This window comes from Vicugna pacos, chromosome 1 (genome assembly GCF_048564905.1).
Source record: "Vicugna pacos chromosome 1, VicPac4, whole genome shotgun sequence".
NCBI classification, from domain to species: Eukaryota; Metazoa; Chordata; class Mammalia; order Artiodactyla; family Camelidae; genus Vicugna; species Vicugna pacos.
This window is the reverse complement of record NC_132987.1, coordinates 37413792-37441517: the sequence shown is the minus strand read 5'-3', so window position 1 is coordinate 37441517 and position 27726 is coordinate 37413792. Positions and strand designations below refer to the sequence as shown.

The following is a 27726-nucleotide window of genomic DNA, read 5'->3' as shown; positions in this document are numbered from 1 at the left end:
AATGATCAGAGAAATGCAAATCAAAACTATAATGAGGTATATCACCTCACATCAGTCACAATGGCCATCATTCAAAACTCTACAAATGATAAACACATGTACTTCTTAGCTGTCAAATTCATTATCATTGGGTTAGTATAAAGTAATCATAGTACACTGCTATAGATATTTCTGTTAAGTGTTTTTGGAAAACTTTCTAGAAAACCTACACATTTTATTCACCAGATACCATTTATAAAAACAGGTCTCACTGAGATTCAATTTGATATATTTTCATCAATTGATTTCAAAAGGTTTCATGATAATCACACTCTGTTTTAGATTAATTATTGCCTATTATGTTTAAAAAAAACAGATTGATAATATCATTATTCTCAAAGAATTTAAATGAAACTTCTCTGATGATGTTTTATATTTTGAATATTTATCTGGTAAATCTACTGAGTCAGCAAAACAAATTTGGAAGGCAAAATTATTTAAAAAATGTTTTCTAGCCACATGTTCTATTTCTTTTGTGTAAACAGCATAACTCTCCAGTAAATAAATAACTTAGTATCTTCAGATAAGCCTGTATTTCTATAATGATAGAAATAGTCAGATTATAGCTTTAATTTTATGAAATCATACAACTAGTCATTCTGTTTCTTTTATATTTAAGCTCATAAGCAAGTTGATTTTCTGACAATTGCTACAGAAGAATTTTGCCAACCACAACAAAATAATTTCATCATCAGTGGTGAAAACTTCATAGGCGCTAAGTTATGTTTATAAATAACTTTCTCAGAAAAACCCAAATGTGCTTTATCAGATTCAAGATGAGCTTTTTTCTCTCATTGATTTAAAACCTTTGAACGCCATGTCTCATTTTTGAAATGTCAGTTACTTATCAGATACAGTGTACCTCAGTAAACTGCCTATATTCATATCACTACTTTGCCCTTTCAAATAAATTTAATGATAGGTAGAAATCTCCTTTGCAATGTTCAGTGAGAATAAAAAGTATGGTCTAGATTCTTCAATTAAGTGTGCTTGCGGTGCTTCGATACTCTGCTGATCCTTCAATGTTTTCCAAAATGTTCTTAGGAAACACTACTACATATAACAATCTCCAGCTTTTTCTGTTAGTTAATTTTAGGACAAAGTTTTATAAGCTTATTTTTGTCTTGTCATAAAATAAATAGTTATTATATGCTCTGGTGCTTGTTATGTAGATCCACTTTAGAATAATTTGTTACCATATTATTGTCAAGAGAGTGAATATCTACTCAATCTTAAACCATGCTCTCTTCTCTTAGACCACATTGCCCTCTGTGAATTTTATTTCAGTTGTCACCTTAGTGTTTACTGAGAGTTTGTTTTTGGGGAGTGATGGGGTTATGTTGTCCTTGCTCTTGTGCAGCTTATAGACTTTTAGAGTAAGACACTGATATCACTGGAACTACTATAATCCAAGTATTTCTACTTCTGAGAGAAAAGCAATTGAAGATACCAATGGATTAAAGACTCACATCAAGACTTATCTTTTTTTCATGTTCTGCTTTTTTTCTCCCAAAGTTTTTATCAACTTTACATATACTATACACTTCAACTTCTTACATTTAATGTTTATTGTCTGTCTCTTCTTGTCATCTGTCTGTTCCCTCATTGTAGAAGAAGAAAGTGATCTTTATTTACTTTGCTCATAGATGTATCCCAATCATGCAGATGAGTAGAGGCTAAACAAATGTGTGATGAATTAATGCAGTAATGCATGGTGCAAAGAACTCTGGTCTCAGCTGATATATTGAGAACTTCATTATTTTAAATGTCATCAAAACCTATTAGAACATTTGAATATAGATCATGTACAGACTTTGGAGGATAGATGGGAGAATGTATTTCAAAGAAAAAAGTTCTTAGCATTTTTTTTTCTTACATTAACTGAATAAAAATATTCTTATGAAAAGACATTATGATTTTACTTTGTCTTGCAAGTGGCATATCTATGCTTCTTAATTGTTCTCCTGTTATTTTTCAAAAAGTTCACTAAAATGCTGAGATACGTATTATTCACCAAACTCAGAGACACATTCAGGGTAATCTTAAACATTCCCTCCACACTAAATAGATGTTATACTCTTGACAGATTTTATAGTTTTCAATTTTCCTTCCACAAGTCCTAAGTAATCTCCATTTCTCAAAACCTAATGTATTTCAATGCATGCCATGTGTAACTCAATTTCTCCTTCTTCAAAATTTCTGAAGTCTACTTAAATCCCAGTATCTTTGCAACTGCTGGAAATTTTTCTTCAATCTTGCTATCATTTTAAGCTCACAATTTTGACCTGAAAGGATAATATGCTTTAGCCAAAATATGCTGTGATTTCTGTCACTGTTGTAACTCTGCTTCAGAGTCTGTTTGCTCCTCTTTTTATTTCTACTTTAATGTTAACAGCTATATAAAGTACGTAAGAGGTGATGGAGAAAGCCTTTTAAATTTCTATCTAACCACTCTCCACATACAGTCTTTGATAAAGCATATCCCTTAATTCTTATGTTTTGAGTTTAGTTAGGAAAATAAGCCAAATAAAGGAAGAGTCCTGAGGGACAGGAACAACAAGAAATTTCAGATTTTCCCTGAATCATATACAAAAACCACACAATTTTAATCCATTTATTAAAGAAAGTTATCATTTTAAATATATCTTAGTATGTATTTTGAATATTGATTTAGCCTGAAATTAAACTTTATTTTCACAATATGATTATTTAGGCAAAAGAAGAAAAATATTTTTTCTTATATGCTACCTGGTCCTTTCTGCTGTACTACTTTGAAGTACTCTTAATGAAAAGGATAAATACTTTGGGGAATATTCTATACAGAATTAAGTCAAATATTTATAACAGTAAATTATATAAAATATATAAAAAGTTAAGACTAAGTTATATTAAAAAAGTGACTAACCCCCATCCTATTGATGCTAATTTTCAATTTAATGAAAGCCAGATTTTCCAAGATAAACAACTGTACGAACTGCAGTTTTCATTTGGTAATTCACAGTTTTGAAGAAAAGCACAGGGCACCTTTAATACACCCTACTCCTTAAAAAGCATAACACTCACCTCATTTCTGACTTGAATTATACTTCAAAGAAACATCAAGATCACTAGCCATACGTTTTCCCTGTTTACAATTTTTAGGTAGACCTCTGGCCACTCTTTAAATTTTGCATTTCTGATTCGTTTTGATTTAGGTGTGCCTCTTTTATACAGAGTATAGATGTATTTTGCTTTGTGAATCTGATTGGAAATTTTTTTTTGTCATGACTTATGGAAATTCAAGTTTATTGATATGGCTGAAAAGTTTAGTCAATACTCCATCATACTATTTTATAATTATATATAATATACAATTTGTGCCTTGCTTTTTTGTGTACCAAATGTGTATTATTTTCTTTTTTATTAAAATAAATTGATATTTAAGAAGTTTGTATTTTTGTTCAGTGGTTACCTTTGTAATTATACCTTAAGACCCTAAATTCTCTGTTTTGTTTTTAACTGGTTTGTCATTTTTAAATATTACACTTCAAATCTCATCTATTTCTTATATAAAAATCAGTGAGATTATTCTACTTCCTGTTTTTTCTCTCCATTATCCTCATTTTTTAGGTACATTACATAACATGCATTTGTGCATTAGTTTTCCACTCTTATAATTATATTTTGTTTAGTCTGATATATGTTAATACATAAATGCTAAATGCTCACGATAGTTCCTTTGCTAAAGTTTTCCTCGTCTTGTCTTATTTGAGTAAAGAATATCCTCTAGGAGATTCCTCAAGGAAGACTTATGGCTACAAAATTCCCTGTGCTCTAGTGTTTATCAGATGCTTCCACAGTCTTGATACTTGAAGTATAGCTTAGCTACCTGTAAAGTAATTAGTTACAATTTATTTCATTGATTTTTTGAAAATCCTACTTGATTAATCATTTATTGATTGATTGATTTATATTAGACATTGGAAAAGTCTGACGTCATTCAAATTATTTTATCTTTGTACATTGTTTGACTTTTACCTAGAGGCCTGCGGATTTTTCTTTTTATCTTGAAATCTTATATTTTCTTCTAGAATATATGTTAGAGATGATTGTTACAGGATAATATTTCCAGGTAGCCTCTGGTTCCTTTCAATATCATGATTTAAGCCTTTTATTTCTGGAAATTTTTGTGGATTATAGTTTTAGGCATTAGTTTTGTTACATTGTTTAATTTTTGCTCCCTCACTCTGCTCACTCACCCAGGGACACAAGTTATTCAAATGTTATTTCTTTTTGTTCTGCCTTTTTTTCCTATCTTATTTTTGGAAACATTTAACTTTTTTTTTCTCATTTGGTTCTCTTCTTTCTCTCTCTTTTACCTTTATCAAATTCCCCTCATAAAATTTCTATTTCTGAGTTGCATTTTTCTTTCATTATTGTTTAAGTTCAATAAACTTCTATTGTGTGCAATTTGTCCATTTCTGTTCTGAGTTTTAAAATAATTTCTATTTATTTCTTCTGCTTTTGCAATGTTTAGAAGAAATATTAGGAAGCTTAGTTGTTTTTCTATATAAATATAAACTAAAATGTTTACATGTACTACCAATAGAAAAAGCTATAGTCTTTGAAAAAATACAGTTTATTAGTGTTGATAAGTAATTCCTTTTTTTTCAAGGAAAAGTTTTTAATACTATTAATAGACTTCTATACACAAATCGGGAAATAGGAGTTCTACATATAGCTTAGAAATAATGACAACTTTATGAGGGTACAGTAGTAATAAAAAATATCAATATGTTATCATAATAGGCAGACTAACTTCAAGGTGATAAAATTTCTCAAAATAAAATGTTTGCTACTGCAAAGTTTCTGGATTTTCTGGACTCTAAGAAATGTTTGGTCATTTAACATGGCATGGTTTCTAGAAGTGTCCAACTATCTTGGTTTACATGTGAAAGCCACCTTACAAATTAATTGCTTACAATTTACAATTAGAAGAAAAAATATTTCTTTACTTTTTTCCCCCACATCATGGGCTTTTTCACTATTCATCTAACCCCAGCTATCAAGTGTTTACTGACTAACCACATATATGTGTTATGTTATGATTAAGAAGATCTTCAAATAATTTGCAGTCCAGAAGTCAAGAGAAAAATATAATTTTAAAACAAGCCCAAAGCAAATACATTCAACAGCATGAGGATAAATTTAAACATTTAAATAAGGAACCATGCTTCTTAGAAAAAAGTGGGTAAATAATGATAAAAATAAAAGCAAAAAAAGGAAAGCATGTTGTAGAATATATGTGTAAGGAATTAAAAATTAAATGTAACGTATGAGAAATACCTTGAAAGTGGTAATAACAACTGCAGTACTATTGCATTCTACTAATGTAATTAATTGTATGGAATAGGTACCAAAGATTATAACAAGCATTTAATTCTCACAAATATCCTTATGAATGATAACGTGATTATTCTCATTTACAGATGAACAAATAGCCAAAGAGAGGTTAAATGAATTTCCCAAATTCACACAACTAACAAATGATGGAGCCAGATTTTTATTTTGTGCAGTTTAATACTGAAATCCATGTTTTAAAGAACAATTCTAGTTTGTAGTTCTCTGTGTCTCCAGTTTGCCAAAACATTTTATCTAGAATCTAAATTGGAGACCATTTGTAGGGGTAACTAGACATTTAGCAAGACTAATTCTCTTGCAGCCAATACTCTTGTCATTGACTACTTAGAGAACAAATAAAACAATGTTCTATTATAAACTAATTTTAGTTACAGCAATTATTATTCTTCAAACCATGGGTCATGGTCCTTAAGAAGAGACAATTGAAGAAAAAAATATATTTCTAGAAAAGCTTCACTTTGTTAAATCTGTATTTCATATAATGTGACTAGTCTGTCTACTCACATCGTTGTGGGATTTTCTTTCACTTAACTACCAGTGGATGTTTAACTCTTTATCATTTTATTTTACTTTTTGAGATTCAATGATTATGAAGACATAAGCATTAAAGTAATTTTAATAAGAAAAATATGGCATTATCAGAGTGAGCATATTATCACAAATTTATACACAAAAGAAGGATGAATATTGAATTTATTTTCTTTTAAAAAGCTATTACTGTATGATTTTCATGAAAAATACCATAATTTAGCACATGATATTAATAAGAATCACATATATTTTTGTACATAGTAGAATATAATTGTCTTCATTCCATGTATTTCTTATGAATTTGTACTGAGCTGTATTCTTCAATTTATAGCTATCTAAATGATATTTCTTATCACTTCTTTGAGCTCATATAAATATAATTGTACTGGTAAGAGACATCTGTTTACTAATGTACAATATTTATTTGAATATAAAATATCTGTGTATATTTTATATTTTATACAAGGTACCATTAGCTATTGAATTACAATATCTGTTTCTATGTTACCTGATTGATGTGAAGTTAAGAGAGTGTGTGTGTGTGTGTGTGTGTGTGTGTGTTTATTTAGAAGTTGATGCTGTCATTCTAAATATTCACCACTGTACTCTATCAGCTATGATTTGGCTCACCCTATGGAATCAATTGATGTTTTACAGTTCAATTCATAGACTAGAAAGCTCAGTGCACTATTATATAAAGTAAATCTCATAAATGTATTCTGTAAATTTAGATTTTATGGCATGTATACGGAGAGGAAGTTTACTTAGAAGCAAAACAGGCATTGCAGCCCTTGTTTTCAAGTGTGACACTAAGATTTCCTCCATGATAACTTCAATTGGACATTCTCAGAGGCTCTCACACTGCTGAACATATGTATTAAATACTAAATAAAATTATAATTTGTTCCACTGCTTTTCTAGATATAATAATATGACTTGTTAAAAAGTTTGTAGAGATCAGTAGGACCTTATGGCATACAACATAAAATCACAAATATAAGTAGCTAAACAAAATTATTAACCAGAATATTCACATTTATTTAAGAAGCAGAGATTAAGGAGTTAGCTTATTTTCTTATAAAAAATGGCAAACGTGAAAATCGTCATGGTGAAGAAGGGAATGTTGTATTCAGTTATTTTATTCTTTTCCAAAGGGGAAAGAAAAACATGGTGAAAGCTTAACAAGTACAGTAAGACTGCAATTTCTGAATGAATAGGCTTAGGGGCAACATTTAGGCACTATCCATTATTGTGTAAAATTAGACATTCTTCCAAGATACTATATTCTAGCGATCTCAATAATTTTTCCTATTATGTCCCTAAGCCTACATCAGTATTTTATTTAAAAACGTTAATATATCAACCTTCCAGAAATCAACTTCCAAAAGTTTTCTATAAATTAATATTGAATTCATATGAATAACCACACTCATAAAAAAACATAGTACATTTGAAAACATAGTACAATAAATTAAAATATTAAAGTATTACTTTATTTGTTGGATAGAGGAATATTTAATGAACAGATATAAATTGTATATATAGAGATAGATATATGCAAATGTATCACATAAGGTCAATTGATTATACCAAACATTCATATATTCAAACTCCTTTAATCCTCTTAAAAACCTCTTAAGATGTTACTCTTGTAGGCTGAATAGCATCCCCTCCAAAGATAGCCAGCTACATCCTAATTCCCAGAAGCTGTCATTATATTACCTTACATGGCAAAAGTGACTTTGTTGATGTAATTAAGTTGAGAATCTTGTGATGAGAAGATTATCCAGGTGGCACAAGTGTAATCACAAGGTTATTTATGAGGGGGAGGGTAAGAGTCAGAGTCAGACAACGAGATGGGATGACAAGAGCAGAGCGAGAAGACGGAAAGGGGAAGTAGAGAGAGTGGAAGAGGAAGAGGGAGAGAAAGAAGGAAGAGGGAGACAGAGAAAGATGTGAAGATGTGTTCCTGGAAGAAGAAGCCATATGCTAAGGAATGCAGGTGGCCTCTAGTAGTTGGAAAGGCAAGGAAATGAATTCTCCCCTAGAGTTTCTAGAAGGAACCCTGCTAACACTTTGATTTTGACTTCTGTCCTCCACCTTATAAGATAATAAATCTGTGTCTTTATCTACTAAATTTGTGGTAATTGGTTATAGCAGCAATGGGAAGTTAACTGTTATTATCTACTTAAAGTTATTTTGACAAAAGTTTAAAAAGCAATGTAACTTGCCCAATGAATCACAATTAATAAATGGTAAATATAGCATAAGAACCTGTTTCTGACCTTCCCTGAAGCTAAGCCCTTTCCATGGACTCATAATTTTTAAGTGTAATATTTGTTTTGTAAGAACTGGGTCTTAGAACATATAAAAAGAAAAAGCTCAATAGGAAAGGCTATGCTTCATTAATTGTAACTTATTTTTATATGACTACAAACTATGATTATTGAATATTCACTCTATATCACACAATGTACTAGGTGCTTAGGGTATAACAGACTACATAGATGGAGTGCTTACCCTGATGAGCACCATTTGCCTGTCTTGAGTAGTTTATTTTTTCCCTTCAGGCAATATGTCATAAAAGGAAAAGTTTTAATTGCAACAAGAACTAATAAACACAACTACATTAAAGACAAACTTTTCAGGAGGCTTAGTTTTCCCAAAAAAGAAGGTAATGATAAAAGTATAAGCATGATAAAATGGTTCATCTTTTTAGGTTTACTTATATATCCTTGAGCTGGGAAACCAGAAATAGTTGTTTTTCCTTTTATACAAATATGAAACTAGAGTATTTCTTTTTATTATCAATGTAGGAAATGATTTTCTTTGAAAAAATACAATTCATCAGGATTATAGTTCCAACTTACCTAGAAAGAGGGCAATTTATTTAACAAATTATATGTAAGTTTACACATCACTTAGTTTTTAAAATTTATTTTTATCTAATTATCAAGTAAATGGAAAAATTAAAGTGTATGAATTTCACTTCCATGTTTTGATACATGCTGCAATTCTCAAAATGTTTACCCATGGATGGAAAATGCTGCAGACATATGTTAAAGGAACAAATCAATTCACAGAAGAAAAAAAAAGGGAAAGAAACAGTTCTTTCATTAAAATTCTTTTTAAAAAATTCATGATGATGGATTGTGTGGCAACAATGAAAAAGTTTAAACAGATTTTACACAAAACATCATTTATACAACCGCTCCCACTATGCATCAGAATGACTCACTCAAACATTGCTCTTTCCATCGCACCTTTTTTTAATAGTTCCCTTAGTAAAGGTTAAGTATACCTAAGGGATTCAGATCAGAGCATGAGAATATAAACCAATGGCATCAATGGGAAATTAGCTAAATATGTTATAAAATTTTTTAGAGTTGACTTACCGATTGTGTAGGACATTTTCAAGGTAATTCTCACATCAGGACAGATCTCATAAACATATATTTACCTTTAAATAAAATATATACAGAGAATTATAAAATCATTTTTAAACATATACAGATTTTTGATATCATTGAATGTTATTCATTCAGAAAATATTCACAGCAAATATAATGCCAATTTGTCTACTTAAAATCTTTTTTCTAAAATTGAGGCTTAAAATACAATTTTTATTTTGAAAATGTTTTGCTTTCATCTCCAGCACCACCTGTGGAGAATGAAGAGATCCTAGAAATCGAACACATCACTTTGAACATGTATTTCAATTCTACAAATTATAGGAGGTATAGCTTTAACCAGTAATGAGTGATTAATTCTATAAAAGCCAGCAAGATCTCAAACCAGATCATCCCTTAAAACATATATATTTTATTTTCTAAGAGAAATAGTCTGTTGAAGTGAACAGTAGTCTGTTCTTAATTCTTCTGTAGTACGTAACACCTTTTTCTTGGAAGCAAGAAATATGCCTATAGGTGAAATTCAGCCCATGGTAATATTTCTATTGCATTCTACATATTCTAAGTAATAAGACATTTTATATTAACGTATCCAAATCTTTGTCTTACTATTTTTAATTAATAAACTTTATTTTTGAGTAGTTTTATTCACAGCAAAATTATGTGAAAAGTACAGAGAGTTCCCATGTACCTTCTGTCCGCACATACACAACCTCTCCTGCTATCAACATCCTGAGTACAGTGGTCCATTTGTTACAATACACGAACCAACACTGATACATTCTTGTCACCTAAAGTCCATAGTTTGCATTAGAGTTCACTCTCAGTGTTGAGTTCTGACAAATGTATAATGACATGTATTCACCATTTATAGAATAGTTCTGCCACCCTAAAAATTCTCTGTGCTCTGCCTATTCAACCCTCCCTCGCTGCTAACCACTGGCAACCACTGACCTTTTTAGTGTCCCCATAGTTTTACCTTTCCCATAATGTCATATAGTGAATCACACAGTATCTAACCTTTCAGATTGGATTCTTTCACTTAGTAATATGTATTTAGAGTTCCATCATGACTTTTCATGGCTTGATAGCTCATTTCCTTTTAGTGCTGAATACCATTGCACTACCTGGTTGTATCACAATTTTTTATTAATTTATCTACTGAAAGACATCTTGATTGCATTGTTTTAAAAAATTATTAATAAAACTGATATAAATATCTGGTTGCAAGTTTTTGTGTGAACATGTTTTCAGGTCCTTTGGATAAACATCAAGGAGCATGATTGCTGGACTGTATAGTAAAAATATGTTAAGTTTTATAAGAAGCTTCCAAGCTATCTTCCTAAATGTATGACCAGCAGAGAATGAAAAGTTCCTGTTACTCTACTACTCCACATACTTGTCAACATTTGGTGTTACCAACATTTGGAATGTGATCCTTCTACCAGGTATATAGTGATAGCTCAGTGTTTTAATTTGAAATTACCTAATGATGTATGATATTGAACATCTTTTCATGGATTATGCCTTTGATGTCATAACTAAAAAGGCACCATCATACCCAAGGCCATCTAAGTTTCCTCTTTTGTTGTTTTCTAAGAGTTTCATGGTTTGCATTTTCATTTAGGTCTATGATTCATTTAAAGTAGTTTATATAAAAAGCATTAGGTCATGTCTAGATTCACTTTTTTTCCATGTGCATGTCCACGTGTTGTAGCGCCATTTCTTGAAAAAACTACCTTTGTTTCATTATATTGCTCCTATTCCTTTGTCAAAGATTAGAGGGTTATATTAATGTGGCTGGTTATGCTGTGAGAGTGAGAGATTGTGTGTGTGTGGGAAGTGGGGGCTGTGAGTGTTTTGAGAGTAGGGATAGTTTAATTGACCTTGTAAATGTTTGGAGAGTGGGTTTGCTATGGAAATATTTGAGTGCTGGACAGTGCATTTGGGTCTATTTGAAGTGTCAAACTTAATGTAACCAAGTCTCCTAATCATGTGAATTTCTTTTGCAAGGAGCAGCAGCCTGAATATTATTTGACATAATGAAGAAGAGTAGCTAAAATGATCCAGTGTTGACATTTTGCTGGATTAAGAGAGAAATGGAAATGGGGGTAAAAAGTTTAGCATGTCAGCAAGAGTAACTGAAATGATGGACCATATAATTCAAAGTAGATAAAAAAGGGAACAAATTTAAAAGGAGGTTGATGCAAATAAAAATCAGCTGGAGATACCAGTGAGGTCAACTGATTATGAAGGAAGAAATTGACCAATTGATAAAGAAAACTGCTAACATGGGAGATTGTGATAGGGAAACTAAAACCTTGTCTTGGTTTGAATTCCCTCAGGTGACAAGGGAAAAGAATTTGAATGCAAGAAGTTTATCTGGGAAGAAATCTTAGAACATGCTGTCATAGGATTGGAAAATGAAACAGGTAAACAATGGAAAACAATAAAAGGTCAGTTATCTATCAAGTTACCCTATAGACAACTGGAGAATAATCACACTGGACACTCTAGAGGACCGGGTAAAATTCTCATGGTTAAATGGCTGAGAAACAAAAGGAGTTGGAGGTCTCACTCTATCTCCTACTGTCATTCCTTGGTGGAGGGCTACTCCAAGGGGAGTTACATTCACCATGCTTAGATTTTCCTGAACAAGAGTCAAAAAAAGTCTTCAGGAAAACTACCTTGGATGGACAAGTTAAGTGCCATGAAAGTATGGTGGGCCACTGATGGCTTCTGCTAAAAGTATTATCTAGATCCAGAGTGGGTATGTGAGGACCATTTTATTAAGGGGTATTACCTTCTTCCTTTTCTGAAATTTCCTTCCTAAAAAGCAAAGCTTCGGCATTCTCAATTATTACAACTCATTCAATATGAGGGATGTTGCTATGGTCTGAATGTTTGTATTTCTCTAAAACTCATATATTGAAATCCTAACTCCCTAAGGTAATGGTATTAAGATATGGGTCTTTGGGAGGTGATTAGGTCACTAGGGCAGAACTCTCATGAATGAGTTTAGTGCCCTTATAAAAGAGACCCAGAAGAGCTCCTTAGGCTCTTCCACTACATGAGGACACAGCAAAAAATTGGCATTCTACAACCCAGAAGAGGGCCTTCACCAGAACCAGGCCATGCTGGTGCCCTGATCTTAGACTTTTCAGCTTCCTGAACTGTCAGAATAAGTTTCTGTTGTTTATAAGCCACCCGGTCTGTTGTATTTTGTTATAGTAGCCCAAATAGACTAATACAGAGATATAATGACTACTCTTCATGGTAGGTATATTAAAATAACGTGTGTAATCTACTCAGGTCTTTGCTTCTAAGGTGCACACTGCCTATAAAGGCTAAGTTTTCTCTTAAAAGTCTCTACGTTGTAAAGCGTTCAGAGGCTTAGTCTGATTCACCTCTGCATGAGCCAGACTAAATTTGGAATTCAGTTAGCAGGCTCTTCTACTAAGCTATGTCTTCCAACTTAGCTTTAACTGGTAATAAAGGTGATCATTTTACTCTTTATATTTACTCTGTTTTAAATTAAATTTAAATAAGTATCACTATGTGTGTCTAGTAACTACTGTAATTGGACAGCACATGTATAAGGCTCCTGTAAAGGTTATATAAAAGTGTGAAAGGGAGCCTTCTTGTCTTTTTTAACTATCTCAAGGAAGAAAGCTTTCAATTATTCATGGTTAAATATGATATTTGCTGTTTTTAATAGATACCATTTATCTGATTAACATAACTCCCTACAATTAATAATTATTTAGAGCAGGTTCAGCAAACTACAGCCTGTTTTCATAAATAACGTCATACTGGAACATAACAGTGACTGTTTGCATACTGTCTGGGCTGTTTTACGCTACAGTCTCAGGATTGAACAGTTGTGACAAACTGTATGGCCTACAAAACAAAACAAAACATTTATTATCATGACCCTCCAGAAAGATTTTTCTGACCCTTAAGGTAGAGTTTGTATCATAAATAAATGTTAGATTTTATCAAAGTTTTTACACATGTAGGAATTTATCTGAGAATTTGTTTATTTCATGGAAGTTTCAAGTTTATAGGTAAAAATGTTCATTATATTCCTCATAAGTATTTTTAGTAGGGCATGTCTCTTTTAAAATTAATAACAGTGAAAACATAAATATTCTGTATTCTCTCTTCTATTTTCTATTTTTCTTCTATGTTTTCTCAGTTTTCCTGCATCTTTATCAAAATATTAGTGTTTTCAAAGAACTAAGTTTGACTGTCTTCATTCTCTTTATTGTTTTCTTCCCCTATTTCATTCATTTCTGCTCTTAAATTCTTTTCTTTTTTTTCTTTTGCTATTTTTGTCAGGTTTCTTCTCTTTCTCTGTTTCCTTCTTCTTCCTCTCCCCTCCCCTCCCCCATCCTCTCTCCCTCCTCCTCCTCCTCCTTTTTGGTTCTAAAATGTCTCTATAATGCTTTCAATTTGAATTATACTTTCACTGGATATTTGATTTTCCTCCTCTGGTTCCTGCCTTTGCCATCTCAGTTGTTTGCTCTTGGCTGGTCTATGATATTTCTAGATGTTGTTTTCTCTGTATTAATTTTGAGAAGAAGCTAAAGAAGCTTGAATTTTGCTTCTTCCATATGTGGCTGATGTTTTAATCAATTTTGGAAAACAGTTATTTACATATTTTCATATATTGCTTTTGCATCATTTTGTATCTTCTTTCCTTCTAGATCTTCAATTAAATTCCGTTAGGTATTTTCATAGTGTCCTATATATAACTCCTGTTCCTTCCCCCCAGTTTTCCTCCCTCTCTTTTTACTTAAAATATTTTCTAATGATCTATTTTTAGTTTACTAATCCTCTCCTCTGCCAACTCTAATGTGTTGTTAAATTCGTATTTTAAATTCTTAATTTTAGTTATTGCAGTTTTCAGTTCTAACGTTTCTATTTAATTTTCTCAAAGGAGCTCTGATTGCTTTAAAGTTTTTAATTTAAAATAATTCTTTCTAGCTTTACTTAAATATAATTGACATACAGCACTGTATAAGTGTTAGGTGTACAGCATAAAATTTGACTTATGTATGTCATGAAATGACTACCACAGTAAGTTTAATGCACATCCATCCCCTTATACAAAGAAAAAGAAAAAAACTTTTCCTTGTGATGAAAACTCTTAGAATTTACTCTCAATAACTGTCATATATATAACATACAGTAATCTTAATTATATTTATCATATCATACATTACATCCCCAGTATCTTATAACTGTAAGTTGTACCTTTTAATTACCTTGATCCAGTCCCCTTTCCCCCACCTCACCTCTGGTAACCACAGATCTGATCTATTTTTCTATGAGTTTGTTTGTTTTTGAAGTATAAATGACCTACAACACTATGTTATTTTCTGGAGCACAACATAGCGATTCAGTATTTCTGTACATTACAAAATGATTGCAAAATAGGTATAGTCATGTTTGTGTGATGATCTGAAAAATTATTATCTGAAAAATTGAAAAATTAGAGATAATTTGAGGTTTTTCCAGGAAAGATTTACTTTTGCTTCTGGAAGACAGTTAGGGACACTTACTGGGAATTTAGAAGACTAGGCTACAGTAGTGCGAAAGACTCTGGTAAACCCAAGTAATGACAGGACATCACTAGACTGTAGTGTCCGTTATTCTCTAACATCTTTCTGGTTCGTGTTATCTGTCACCTTCCCACCTTCTCTAATGCCTCCTCAGTGATGAAATTGCTGGTATTGGACTGATAACAGAATAGCTCTTTGTCACCCATGAACAGGATCGATGGGCAATATTATATACCTGGAAGCTTTTGTCTGTAAAATCTTAAACTATAATATTTGGGATACAGGTATTTCTAAAAGGAAGATGGGATCTAAAATTTAATAAACAATGCCCTCAATTCACCACCCCAGTTACTGAGATTGTACAGCATGTGGAAAAAATAATAGTGTAGTTGTTATTGATGTGTAGTGTGTCAAACCTTACTATCTCTGCCACGTGTATGTGATGTTTCAAAGGTTTGTAAGTTTACAGACAGAATCACATGAAAACCAAACATGTATTTAGTTGTTTTCAAATAGTAATTTTATTTTGTCCAGAGTTTGTAATTGTTATGAGCAGAGGATTAGTATGAATATAAGCTTCTCAGTCTTTAATGGAACTATTTTACCAATAGTCATAAATGATTTCACAAAATATCTAAACCTAGGAAGCTGACCTACTGAAAGCATATTATGTACTTCTGGCTCCCCTTGGTTGTTATTGAGAAATCAGCCATGAATCTAAATTTTTTTTTTGGTAAATATTATTTTTTAAGAGACTTTCTATGGTTTTTGTGTTCTTCATCTTCACTATTATATATCTAGCTACAGATTTATTTATGTATCTTGATTTCTTTGAGATTTACATAACTGCCATTAATAGGCAATTATTATTGCTTTAATTATTTTCTCTCACAATTCTCCATGATATCCTTCTGGAAAGTTAATAAAATAGAAGTTACATCTTTTTATTCTGATTGTTATATGTCTTAATCTTTCACATTTTCTATTTCTTTGTTTCTCTGAACTGCATTCTGGTCCATTATTTCACAGCTAACATATAAATGATAAGCTAGCTCTTCAGCTTGGTCTAATATGTGGTTTAACTCATTCATTGAATTTTTATTTTCAGTTGCTAAATTTTTAAGTTCTAAAAGTTCTAACTTTTCAAAATGTCTTGATTATTTTTAAAGACTGCTCCATATTTCTCATATATTCAATTCCATTAATTCTCTCTTGTGACAAACTAAGTAATATTTTTTCTGTGTCTCATAATGCCATTATTAGAAGTATTTTGGGCCCTTATTCAGCTCACACTTGTGTTTCTTCTAGCTTAGCCTCTTGACACTCTTCCTTTGTGCTTTATCACTTTTCATTGAATTATTAATTCATAAAAATGTTCACAGCTGAGTTGAAATTTTTCACCCCAAAAGTATTTACCTTTTCCTCTGCCAGACAAATAGAAAACAGAAACTACTTTAGATCATGCTAAATTAAAACAATCTGCATGGATTCCACATTCCACGACCTCTCACCCTGGGTGACGTGATGTGGAGATGAAACTTTTGCAAGAGCCAGCATATGATTATGGATTCTTAGTGGAGAATTGTTCCCCTTCAACTCAGTTTTAAGGTCAAGGTAAGCAAGTTGCTTGCTGATGTCTTCTTTTTACACATAAAATTAAAGTATATCTTTTTCTGAGTTCCTTCTTTATTCTGGAATGTCCTGCTAGCCTTTTCACTTAGGCTAGCCTTCAGATTTTATCAACTCCCATAAATTCATCACTTTAACATGATGAAGATCCATCAGTACAGCCAGGGTAAAACAGACATTTACATTTTACCAATTCGTAGGCCTTCCACTTTCACCTTTTTGGCCTCATTTTCTTAATAGATCAGTGATTAAAAATTTAATAACCGAGTCAGTATTTAAATTTTAATTGCAGGTTTGTTCTGAGCATCATATTTTTTCTTTCACAGCTCAAATGGGTGTATATAGTAAATATATAGTAGGTGTAAAATTCATGTATGTGTAAGGATACGTATATGTATATATATACACGTATATGTATACATATTCATACACAAACTCTCACATATATGTTTGTATATGTGTATATATATATATACACACACACACATATACACATGTTCACAACTTGTTTCAACTAAGTCACATGAAGAGTAAGCATGCTAGAATTTATTTCCCATTACAATTTATAGATGTATATCAAAAACAAATCCATAAGAATATGTATTCAGGGCAAACAAGCAATTTGATTGCCATTTCAAAGAAGATAGGATGTTCAATACACTGTTAGAAATATGAACACCTTATGTAAACCATAAAGCACAAACTGTTTTGTAGTTTGCTGAGTATTTATCAGTTTTTCAATCAAATAGTCTTCATTTTTGTATCAGTAAGATAAAACTTGATATGCTTTTATAATACCTAACAGACCTAACTTGTAGGAAAAAATGTATGTTCTCATCATATAACTACAAAAGAAAAGTAAATTAGACCCAAAAGAAAGCTCATGAAAGAAGTGATCATTTTGATAAAAGTGTGTCCACATGGAATAGGAATAAAAATCTAGATCTTATTGGTCTATAGAAACTTTGCATTCTATTATGCAAATATTAAATGTGAACAGCTGGTGGAGTGATGAAATTACTATGCCTGGTGGTTAATAGTCAAATTGTTATATAAACACCTTCTTTAATGTGGGAAAGTAATTTTCTTAAATGCTTCAATCAAACTTCATAAGACGTCATGTTTCTATAAGCAGAGATTTTTGTTTTCCTCTATACCCTATTTAGAACAGAAGATAAATAAAATTGCTTCCATAAATATTAAGAAAAAAGTTCTTTAGTAATTATAGAGAGCTTGGTATTATAAAGATAGATTAAAAATATACCAGTGATAGCATAATAGTTTCATATGAAAATACAATATTTGAATGTTAGAGTCACTAGAGCAACATAGTGCAATTAAAAACATGACACTTGATAGAGATTTGTGGAAAAAAAAAAGAAAGAATTGTCATTCATTGATTGCCTATAAACTGCTGGACTCTGTGGTACATTTTCAAATACATTACCTAATTGAATTCACTCAGTAGCACCAGAAGTAGATGTTACTATCTTTTGTTATGTATGAGAAAAATCAGCCTCAAAATACAACCACCCTGCACAACACAGCATGCACAGGTTGCCAGCTAAAATCTGTCTTCAGTCCTGATTGTTTATCAATTGAATGATGAATTTATTTTGAAATAGCATGGAAAATTATGTTATTATAAAAGTGTACTTTTAAGACATATATTACTTATTTTAAAATGATTATAGAAATAGTCAATCAAATAAGTGATATTTCCAAATAAAACAGAGTCATTAAACCATTTAATTTTTCAGGAACTAGATCATGATGGACTCATGCCATGTATCAAAATCAGTAATTTTAATAAATATTTGTGTTTAACAATTGCAAGCTAATGTATATATTATTTATATTCTTAGTGACATTCCTTAACATAAGTAAAAACCAAAACTGGCTTCAATAAATGCCTTTTGATTTAAACTGAGAGTGAAAACCTGAAGATGTTGGCTTAAGGTAATGGAATACACACAATCTTTCTTCCATATTTCACTAAATGAAAAGGAATCTGAGAAGGTAAAATGAAGAAAAACAGAAAAATATGGGATATGGAAACCAGATTTCTTTCCCAGGAACACAATAAAAAGAATTGTAAATATAAAAGCAACGTAGCAGGCTTTGAGTAGAAGTAATACAGATAGAAACTTAAAAAAAAAAATTTAAAGACTATGTCTTTGGGCAAAAATGAAATTAATTTTTATCAATTGTATGATTGAGGGAATAGATAATTCTTCCATTCTAACTAATTATTAAGCCTCAACTAGGTACCCAGTGTAGGCCCTGGGTATAAAGCAGTGAATGAACATAGTATCTGCACTCTTGGAACTCATATTCTAATGAGGCAAGGGGACCACAAATGCAAGCAGGTGAATATAAAATCTGTTTAACAGTCATAGAAGGAAAGTGAAGTAATAAAATGGAATAAGAAAAATAGGCAAATAAATTTTTTTTAAAAAAACACCATTTTCCAACAGCATTTGCTCACTTCATGTCTTTGTGTCACATTTTTGTAATCCTCACAATATTTCAGAAACACAACAGTAATGAAATTGGGCCAATTAACAACTCTAAAATGGCCTCTAAATGTTCAAGCGAAAGGAAGAGTCACATGTATCTAACTTAAAGTCAAAAGTCAGAAATAATTAAGCTTAGTGAGGAAGGCATATAAAAAGCCAAATAGGTTGAAACTTAGTCCTCTTGTGCCAAACAGTTAACCAAGTTGCAAATGCAAAGGAAAAATTCTGGAAGGAAATTAGAAGTGCTACTCCAGTGAACACAGGAATGACAAGGAAACTAAACAGCTTTCTTGCCGATATGGAGAAAGTTTCAGTGGTTAGAAAATGGATAGAGAATCAAATCAGCCACAGTATTCCCTTAAACCAAAGCCTAAGCTAAAGCAAAGCCTTAACACCCTTCAATTTTATGAAGATTGAAAATGGTGAGGAAGCTGCAGAAGAAAAGTTTGAAACTAGCAGAGGTTTAATTCATGAGGTTTTAGGAAAGAAGCCACCCCGATAACACAAAAGTGCAAGGTGAAGCAGTAAGTGCTGTTGTAGAATCAGCAGCAAGTTATCCAGAAGGTGTAGCTGACATAATTAATGAAGGTGGCTACGGTAAACAACAGATACATAGTGTAAACAAAACAGCTTGATATTGGAAGAAGAGGCCATCTAGGACTTTTATAACTGGAGAGGATAAGTCAATGCCTGGCTTCAGGACAGGCTGACTCTTTTGTTAGGAGCTAATGCAGCTGGAGACTTTAAGTCGAAGCCAGTGCTCACTTACCACTCCAAAAATCCTAATGCCCTTAAGAATTATGCTAAATCTAGTCTATGTGTGCTATATAAACAGAAAAACAAAGCTTGGATGACAGCATATCTGTTTACAATGTGGTTTACTGAATACTTTTAGCCCACTGTTCACTTTCTGCTCAAAAAAAAAAAAAAAGATACCTTAGATAATGCACCTGGTCTCCCAAGAGCTCTGATGAACACAATTAATGCTGTTTTCATTCCTGCTAGCATAACATTCATTCTGCAGCACATGGAGCAAGGAGAAATTTCAACTTTCAAGTATTATTATTTAAGAAACACATCTTGTAAGACTATAGCCACCATCAATAGTGGTTCCTCTGATGGATGTGGCCAAAGTAAGCTGAAAAACTTCACCTTGGTGAAGGATTCACCATCCTAGAGCCACTAAGAACATTTGTGATTCACGGAAAGGAGTCAAAATATCAACAGTAATAGGAGTTTGAAAGAAGTTGATTCCAACCCTCACAGATGACTTTGAGGATTTCAAAACTTCAATGGAGGAAGTAACTGAACATATGATGGAAATAGCAAGAGAAGTAGAATGTAGAAGTGGAACTTAAAGATGTGATTAAATTGCTGCCATCTTATGATTAAACTTTAATGGATGAGGAGTTGCTTCTCACGCATGAGCAAAGAAAGTGGTGTCTTGAGATGTGCTCTACTCCTGGTGCAGATGCTATGGAGCTTGTTGAAATGACAACAAAGGATTTAGAATATCACATAAACTTAGATGATAAAGCAGCAGCAGAGTTTGAGAGAATTGACTCCAATTTTGAAAAAAAAAAGTTATACTGTGGGTAAAATGCTGTCAAACATCATTGCACGTTACAGAGAAGTCATTCACAAATGAGTCAATTGATGTGGCAGACTTCAGTGCTGTCTTATATTAAGAAATTCAGACAGTCACCCCAATATTCATCAACCACCACCCTGATCAGTCAGCAGCCATCAATATGGAGGTAAGACCCTCCACCACCAAAAAGATTATAGCTCATTGAAGGTTCAGATAATAGTTAGTATTTTTTTACCAATAAATAATTTTTAAATTAAGGTATGTGCATTATTTTTTAGACATAATGTTATTGCACACTTAATAGACTACAGCATTAGTGGAAACATAACTTTTATATGCACTGAGAAACCAAAAGATTTGTGTGACTAGCTTTATTGTGCTATTCACTTTATTGAGGTGATCTGGAACCCAACCCCCAATATCTGCAAAGTATGCTTATATTGGGTATTTGGTGGGAAGAACATTCTAGGCAGAAGGACAAGCAGCTGTAAAGGTATCATTATAGGAACTAACTTAGTATACTCAAACAAAATAATGAGGCAAGTGTGGCTAAATGGAGTGCGAACGGGGCAGAGGGGAAGAGAAGAGATCAGAGAAGTAGCAGAGCACAGCTAATAAAAGTCATTTAGATCAACATAAAGTCTTCTAGTTTTACTCTGAACAAGACACAAGACAAAAAGTGGAGTTTGATCCAATGGGTGACATATTCTGTCTTCTTTTCAAAGAAAAACCCCTCGAATATTGTATTATAAATGGAGTGGGCATAGACAGTAGACAGATGGCAGTAAGACCATTTAGAAAACTTCTACAATACTACAGGCTAGATAAAAAGTTATAGATGTGGAGTCCATTCAAATCACACATGGATGGACTCTGAAGACATTTTGAAAGTAGAATCAATGGGATTTATTGGATTTATTGACAAATTTCATGTGTGAGATAAGGAAAAATGGAGAATCAAAGATGACTCAAAGATTTTGACCTGAGCAAATGGATGATAATCTTGATACTACAGGGAAGGGTTAAATTTTTATCATCAACAAGGAAAAAAGAAAGTCAATCAGATACCTCAAAAAAAAGAAGAAAAAAAGAAAAGACAAAAAGTAGTCACAGTCCACTAAGAGAGCAAAGTAAAATTTGACATGATCTTAAATAAAACGTGGAGCTAAAAGTGAACATTTTTGACAATATAGCTATAAAATATCTCCTTTAACTAGAATAGTAATATAATACTAGCATATTATCTGGCAAATCAATATATAATACATACTTATGTACACATGCATACTAAGGTAAATGGTATATGGCATTTCTCAAACAATAAATGTAATACTGAAGAATTACTTATGGTTGTAGAAGAGACTGCACATTCTGGTAAATTTACCGTCTTTGAAATGTTGCATCATAATGTGTTAATTTTAACAGTAAGTTTAAATGTAGAATTATAGAAACAGTTTAAGAAGTGAAATGAGAGTTTGATGTGATAAAATGTATCAAAGAGTAACATATGAAAGTTAAAACTATGAAATTCTTAGGAGAAAACACAGGTATAAATCTTTATGACCTTGGGATTGGATAGTTTCTTAGATATGAAACTAAAGACAAGTGAAAAAAAAATTGGACTTAAAATTTTAAACTTTTGCGCCTCAACAGAGACTATTCAGAGTGAAAAGACAACCCATAGAATGGGGGGAAAAACTAGAACTACTACATCTCAGCAATAAAAAGACAACTCAATTAATGGCCAAGTTATTTGTTTTGTTAAATTTCAAAATTATTATTATTTGTCTTAAAGTATACTCGATTTACAATGTTATATTAGTTTCAGATTTATAGCACAGTGATTCAATATTTTTATAGATTTTACTCCCTTTAAAGTTATTACAAAATAATGACTATATATTCCTGTGCTGTAAAGTATATCCTTGTTGCTTGTATATTTTATACATAGGAGTTTGTATCTCTTAATCCTCTATCCTTATCTTTCCCCTCTCCTCCTCCCTCTCACCACTGGTATCCACCAGCTTGTCTTCTGTATATTTGTGTATGTGTATGTGTGTATGTGTGTGTCATATATATATATTTTTATATATATTTATACTTTTATATATATGACACACACACACACACCCACACACACACACCCCACACATACCCCATGTCTTCTGCATCTTTCTGGCTTGTAATGTTTCTGCAGAAAGATCAGCTGACAGACTTACGGGGTTTCCCTAGCATAGCACTCTGTTTTTCCCTTACTGCCTTTAGAATTCTGTCTTTAACTTTTGCCAATTTAATTATGATATGTCTTGGTGTGGGTCTATTTAGGTTAATCTTCTTTAGGACCCTGTGTGTTTCCTGTACCTAGATATCTGTTTCCTTCTTTGTTTGGGAAGTTTCAGCCATAATTTCATCAAATATATTTTGACCCCTTTCTCTATCTCTTCTTCTCAGACCTCTATAATGTCAATGCTGGTAAGTTTCATGTTAGCCCAAAGATCTCTTAAGCTGCTCTCATTTTTAAAGTTTGTTATTCTTTTTGCTGTTCTGATTGGGTGATTTCCAGTATTCTATCTTCCAGTTCACTTAAGTGTGCATCTATATCACTTAGTCTGCTATTCATTCCTTCTGATGTGTTTTTCATTTCAGTTATTGTATTTTTCAGTTCTGACTGGTTCTTTATATTTGCTAGTTTCTTGTTAAAATTCTCATTGTGTTCATATATTCTTTTCCCTAATTCAGCTGGCATTTTTATTACTAATATTTTGAATGCATTATTTGATAAATTTTTTATTTGTTTCATTATTTTTTCAAGGATTTTTGTTGTTGTTGCTCTTTCAACTGAGACCAGTTCCTGTCTTTTCATTTTGCTTAACTTTCTCTATGAATTTATGTGATTTTATGTGACTCTATGAATTTATGTGAAACATTTACCTATCATAGTCTTGAATGGCATTGTTACGTGGTAGCAAGTCTACACACTTTTCATGTGCCCAGTGCCTTTGGTGGGAGAGTTAGATTTGACAGAAACAGAAGTAATGTCTTTCCTCCCGGGTGTACTGTCAGCTAATGACTTGGTAGGAGGTGGGGCTGGAGATGAAGGAGCTAGGGTCCAAGGCAGGCATGAGATGGAACTTTATACTCAGTGACCTTCACTGCTTTAAAGGGGGAAGACTGGGTCCCAAGTCAATAGAGCAGAAGTCCTGTGGGTCAAGTCTGAGTAGGCTCTGTTCTCTTAAAGTGCATCTCTCTGCTCTCCCAACATGAGTACCCTTGCCCCAGAGGGGAGTAGTGCTGGAGTAAGAGGGTCAGCATGGACTCTTGCCTTGTGACAGGGTGTGAGCTGAAGCAGGCGAGCCTCAGGCAGAGGTTCAGTCTGCAGTGGATGTGCTCTCTGTGCAAACACTAGCGATGGCAACTAAGTTTCCTTTGTTCCTCACAACTGATCACTCCCCCATACCCTGCTTCCCCTACCCTGTTTGTGGAGCTACTCCGCAGGGCAGGCAGGGCCCATGCGGCTCCTCAGTGTGTAATGGGCTGTGGTGGTCTGGCCGCAATTAGAAATCCTGACTGTCCCTGAAGCACTGCCCATGCAAGCATCTGCAAATGCCACTGCAGGTCCAGTTGTCTCTGCCTCCCACTGTGGAACTCTCTCCCATCTCACTGCTCCACTGAGAAGCTTTGAGGTGATGTAAGCAGGACTGGAGTATTAGCTCAGCTCAGGCTGGGATACATACTGAGGTGGTGATCGAAAACTGGACAGCCACTGGAGCAGTCCTCAATCTGCCCTCTCCAATCTGCCTCAGGAGCAAGCCAGTGTGTACATACTCCTCACAAGTGGATTTCAGGCTCCCCTGTTATTCCCATGGTCCTCCAACCAGCCAAGAGGACTTGTCTTCCCTGTGTCTGACCTCAGATCTGTGGTGCCCATTTTGTGGCTACATCTGCTCACTCTCCAGTGCAGATCTCAGCCCAGTTTCCTCTGAGTCCCCTCCCACAGGCACAGGTCCCCTACCTGATCACTTTTCTTCCTTTCTACCAGATTTCATGTATATCTTTCTCACAGCCTTGGTTGTATAAGAGTCTTTCTGCCTGTTTCCACTTACTTTTCAGTGAAAACAGACTTACCCTATGATTTGGAATCCCACTCCTGGGCATATATCCAGAGGAAACTCTAATTTGAAAAGACACATGCACCCTAATGTTCATAGCAGCACTATTTACAATAGCCGAGACATGGGAAAAACCTAAATGTTCATCAACAGATGTTTGGATAAAGAAGTTGTGGTATATATAAACAACGGAATACTACTCAGCCATAAAAAGAACAAAGTAATGCCATTTGCAGCAATATTGATGGACCTAGAGATCATCATAATAAGTGAAGTAAGCCAGAAAGAGAAAGAAAAATACCACATGATATCACTTATATGTGGAATCTAAAAAAAAAAAGGACACAAATAAACTTACTTACAAAACAGAAACAGACCTACAGACATAGAAAACAAATTTACTGTCACCAGGAGGGAAAGGGGGTGGGGAGGGATAAATTGGGAGTTTGGGATTTGCAGATAAAAAATAGATAAATAGTTTAAAAATAGATAAAAATAGTTTATCTATTAACACCAAGTTCCTATTGTATAGCACAAAGAACTATATTCAATACTTTGTAATTCTTAAAAGCAGTCCTACTTCCAATGGGTGCAGCTATCCTCCATTGCAAAGGACATCAAGTCCCAGAAAACAACATAGCTTGGGGCAATGCTTCTGTGGATACTAGTGCAAAAAGGGCCACCAGGGAGTCCATCAAACCCCAAAACATACCCAAACTCCTCCTTGTCTTTCCACAAATCAAACCCATATATACCAGAGACAAACAACACACACATCAAACTCAGGGATGCCCTATGGTTCAGGGATGATTCATGCTCAATTCCAAAATCATACTCCCAAAATCACGAGAAAAACAGATCCTAGAACAAATTCACTCTCAGTTTCACTCTGGATGCCTCCCCCTCTATCAAACATTAACCCAGTATTTCCTATCTCCTACTTTAAAAACTACCTTACAGCAAGTCACTCTCGTCTGCACCACTAGTTGCAAAACATCCCCCCAAGAAGTCATTAGGCCACCACCTTTTCCCACATACCAAGCATGAGGACACCTCCCTGGACAAAATTGGCAGCTAGATTTCACCCACATGTCCCCCTACAAAAAATTTAAGTATCTTCTGACCTTAGTTGACACCTTTGCGGGATGGAATGAGGCTTTCCCATCCACTTCAGAAAAGGCCCAGACTGTTTCTTCAGTCTTGCTACAGCACATCATCCCCCGCTTCGGGCTCCCAGCCAGCTTACAAACAGACAATAGCCCAGCCTTTACTTCTCAAAATTCCCAACACGCACCAAAGCCCTAAACATCTCCTGTAAGTTTCATATCCCCTATAGACCCCAATCCTCCGGTAAGGTGGAAAGAGCCAATGCTCTCTTAAAACAACACCTAACCAAACTAACTCTAGAATTAAAACTCTCCTGGACCCAGCTTCTTCCTTTAGCTCTCTCAGGCTCCGAACACTCCCCTCAAAACCCACCAACTTAACCCCTTTCAAGCTGTTATATGGAAGGCCTTTGGTCTTACACAACCTCCCTTGCAACCCCCCAACTCCCTGACATTTGGCCTTCTCTGCACCTCACCAGACACCTCATCCAACAATATGCTGAAGAGACTCTCCCATTGCTCTAAACATGTGAACCTACTGATTCACCCTTGGCCCTCTCCCCTGGGGACTGGGCATACCTGAGACAGAAGACCACCTCCATCTCGCTAGCGCCCAAATGGCAGGGACCCTATCAGGTTGCAATAACCACCCCAACTACGGCCAAACTTGTGACCCTCCCACATTGGGTACACAACTCACAACTAAAAAGGGCCCCTTCTGATCCCAACCCTAAACAACAGATTCCCACACTTCCACTGCATTCCCACAGGGGCAACCAAACTTCATCTGACCCGAATCCTGGAAGACAACTCACCATCTGTAGTTGACAGCCAAGAGCTCATCAGCAATGATCACCTGCCTAACTGACCCCACTAATGGATCTTGCCTTCTTGCCTATGTCTTCCTCATTGCCATCATAGTATTAATTCTTCTCGTCTGCTCTTGCCCTCCTAGATCAAAAATAAACCTTGCCCTATCTAGACCCTAAATCTTCAGGCTTTCAATGAACAGACCCCCTTGCCACTGCCCCTTCTGCACTCGAATTCAAAACCCCCTGCAGGTAACTATGCAGAACAAATTCTGTTATCCCTATCCAAAGCACCCTTCTTTGGACAAACTCTCCTCACCTTCCTGTGGGATGCCTTCCTACAGGGGGATTTTACACTCTACTCCCAAGGGTGGGAGCTCATCTGTCATATCTTTGACCCTCATAACCAATCCCTTTCCCTTTCCACCAATATGAATAGACTCCTTTCTTACCTCTTTATCTTCATGTTTCCTTCCCCTTTCATGGGTAAATCCCAGTCTCCCTCTCCCACTATACCTTCATCACTCCCTTAATCTCATCCTGGAGTTTATACGCCAGGGCAACTCCTCCTACACAACCAACTGCTGGATTTGCCTTCTCACTTGGGGAAACTTCTACACTGCCTTCCCTGCCTGAGTAATGGCATGGATTACTACGGAGCCTGGTCTCTACATCACCCCTGAATGAGGTTCAGCCTTCTGGGAGATCTCCAGGTTTCCTCTTTGCTCACTTGCACACTGCTTAAAAAACGAGTGAGACCAGCAACTCACCCACTATGATGTCAAGGGATGGCCTATTATCAGTGCCACAGGACCATCAACTATGGTGGGTAAAATCACTCCACCACTTTGTACCCCTCACTCCCCCTTTCCCCAGGGACACCCAATTGGCTCCACCGAAAACTGTAAGTACACCATCCTCATCCCCTATCCAGATATCCAGACTCAGGATATGGATCCACTTATCCCCTATGCATCACCTGTCCCCTACCATATCTCAGACTAACACAGTCACCA

The 27726-nt window shown here is 34.1% G+C and overlaps 1 long non-coding RNA gene across 4 annotated transcripts in view; it reads right to left on the bottom strand.

Annotated features, from left to right (window-relative positions):
* LOC140696184 (uncharacterized) overlaps positions 1-27726 on the bottom strand; it is a 704768-nt gene that overhangs the window by 216280 nt on the left and 460762 nt on the right. For all 4 annotated transcript variants that reach the window (XR_012072317.1, XR_012072320.1, XR_012072319.1 and 1 more), the window contains one exon: positions 9366-9430. This is a non-coding gene — a long non-coding RNA (uncharacterized lncRNA). The remainder of the gene's footprint in view (positions 1-9365; positions 9431-27726) is intronic.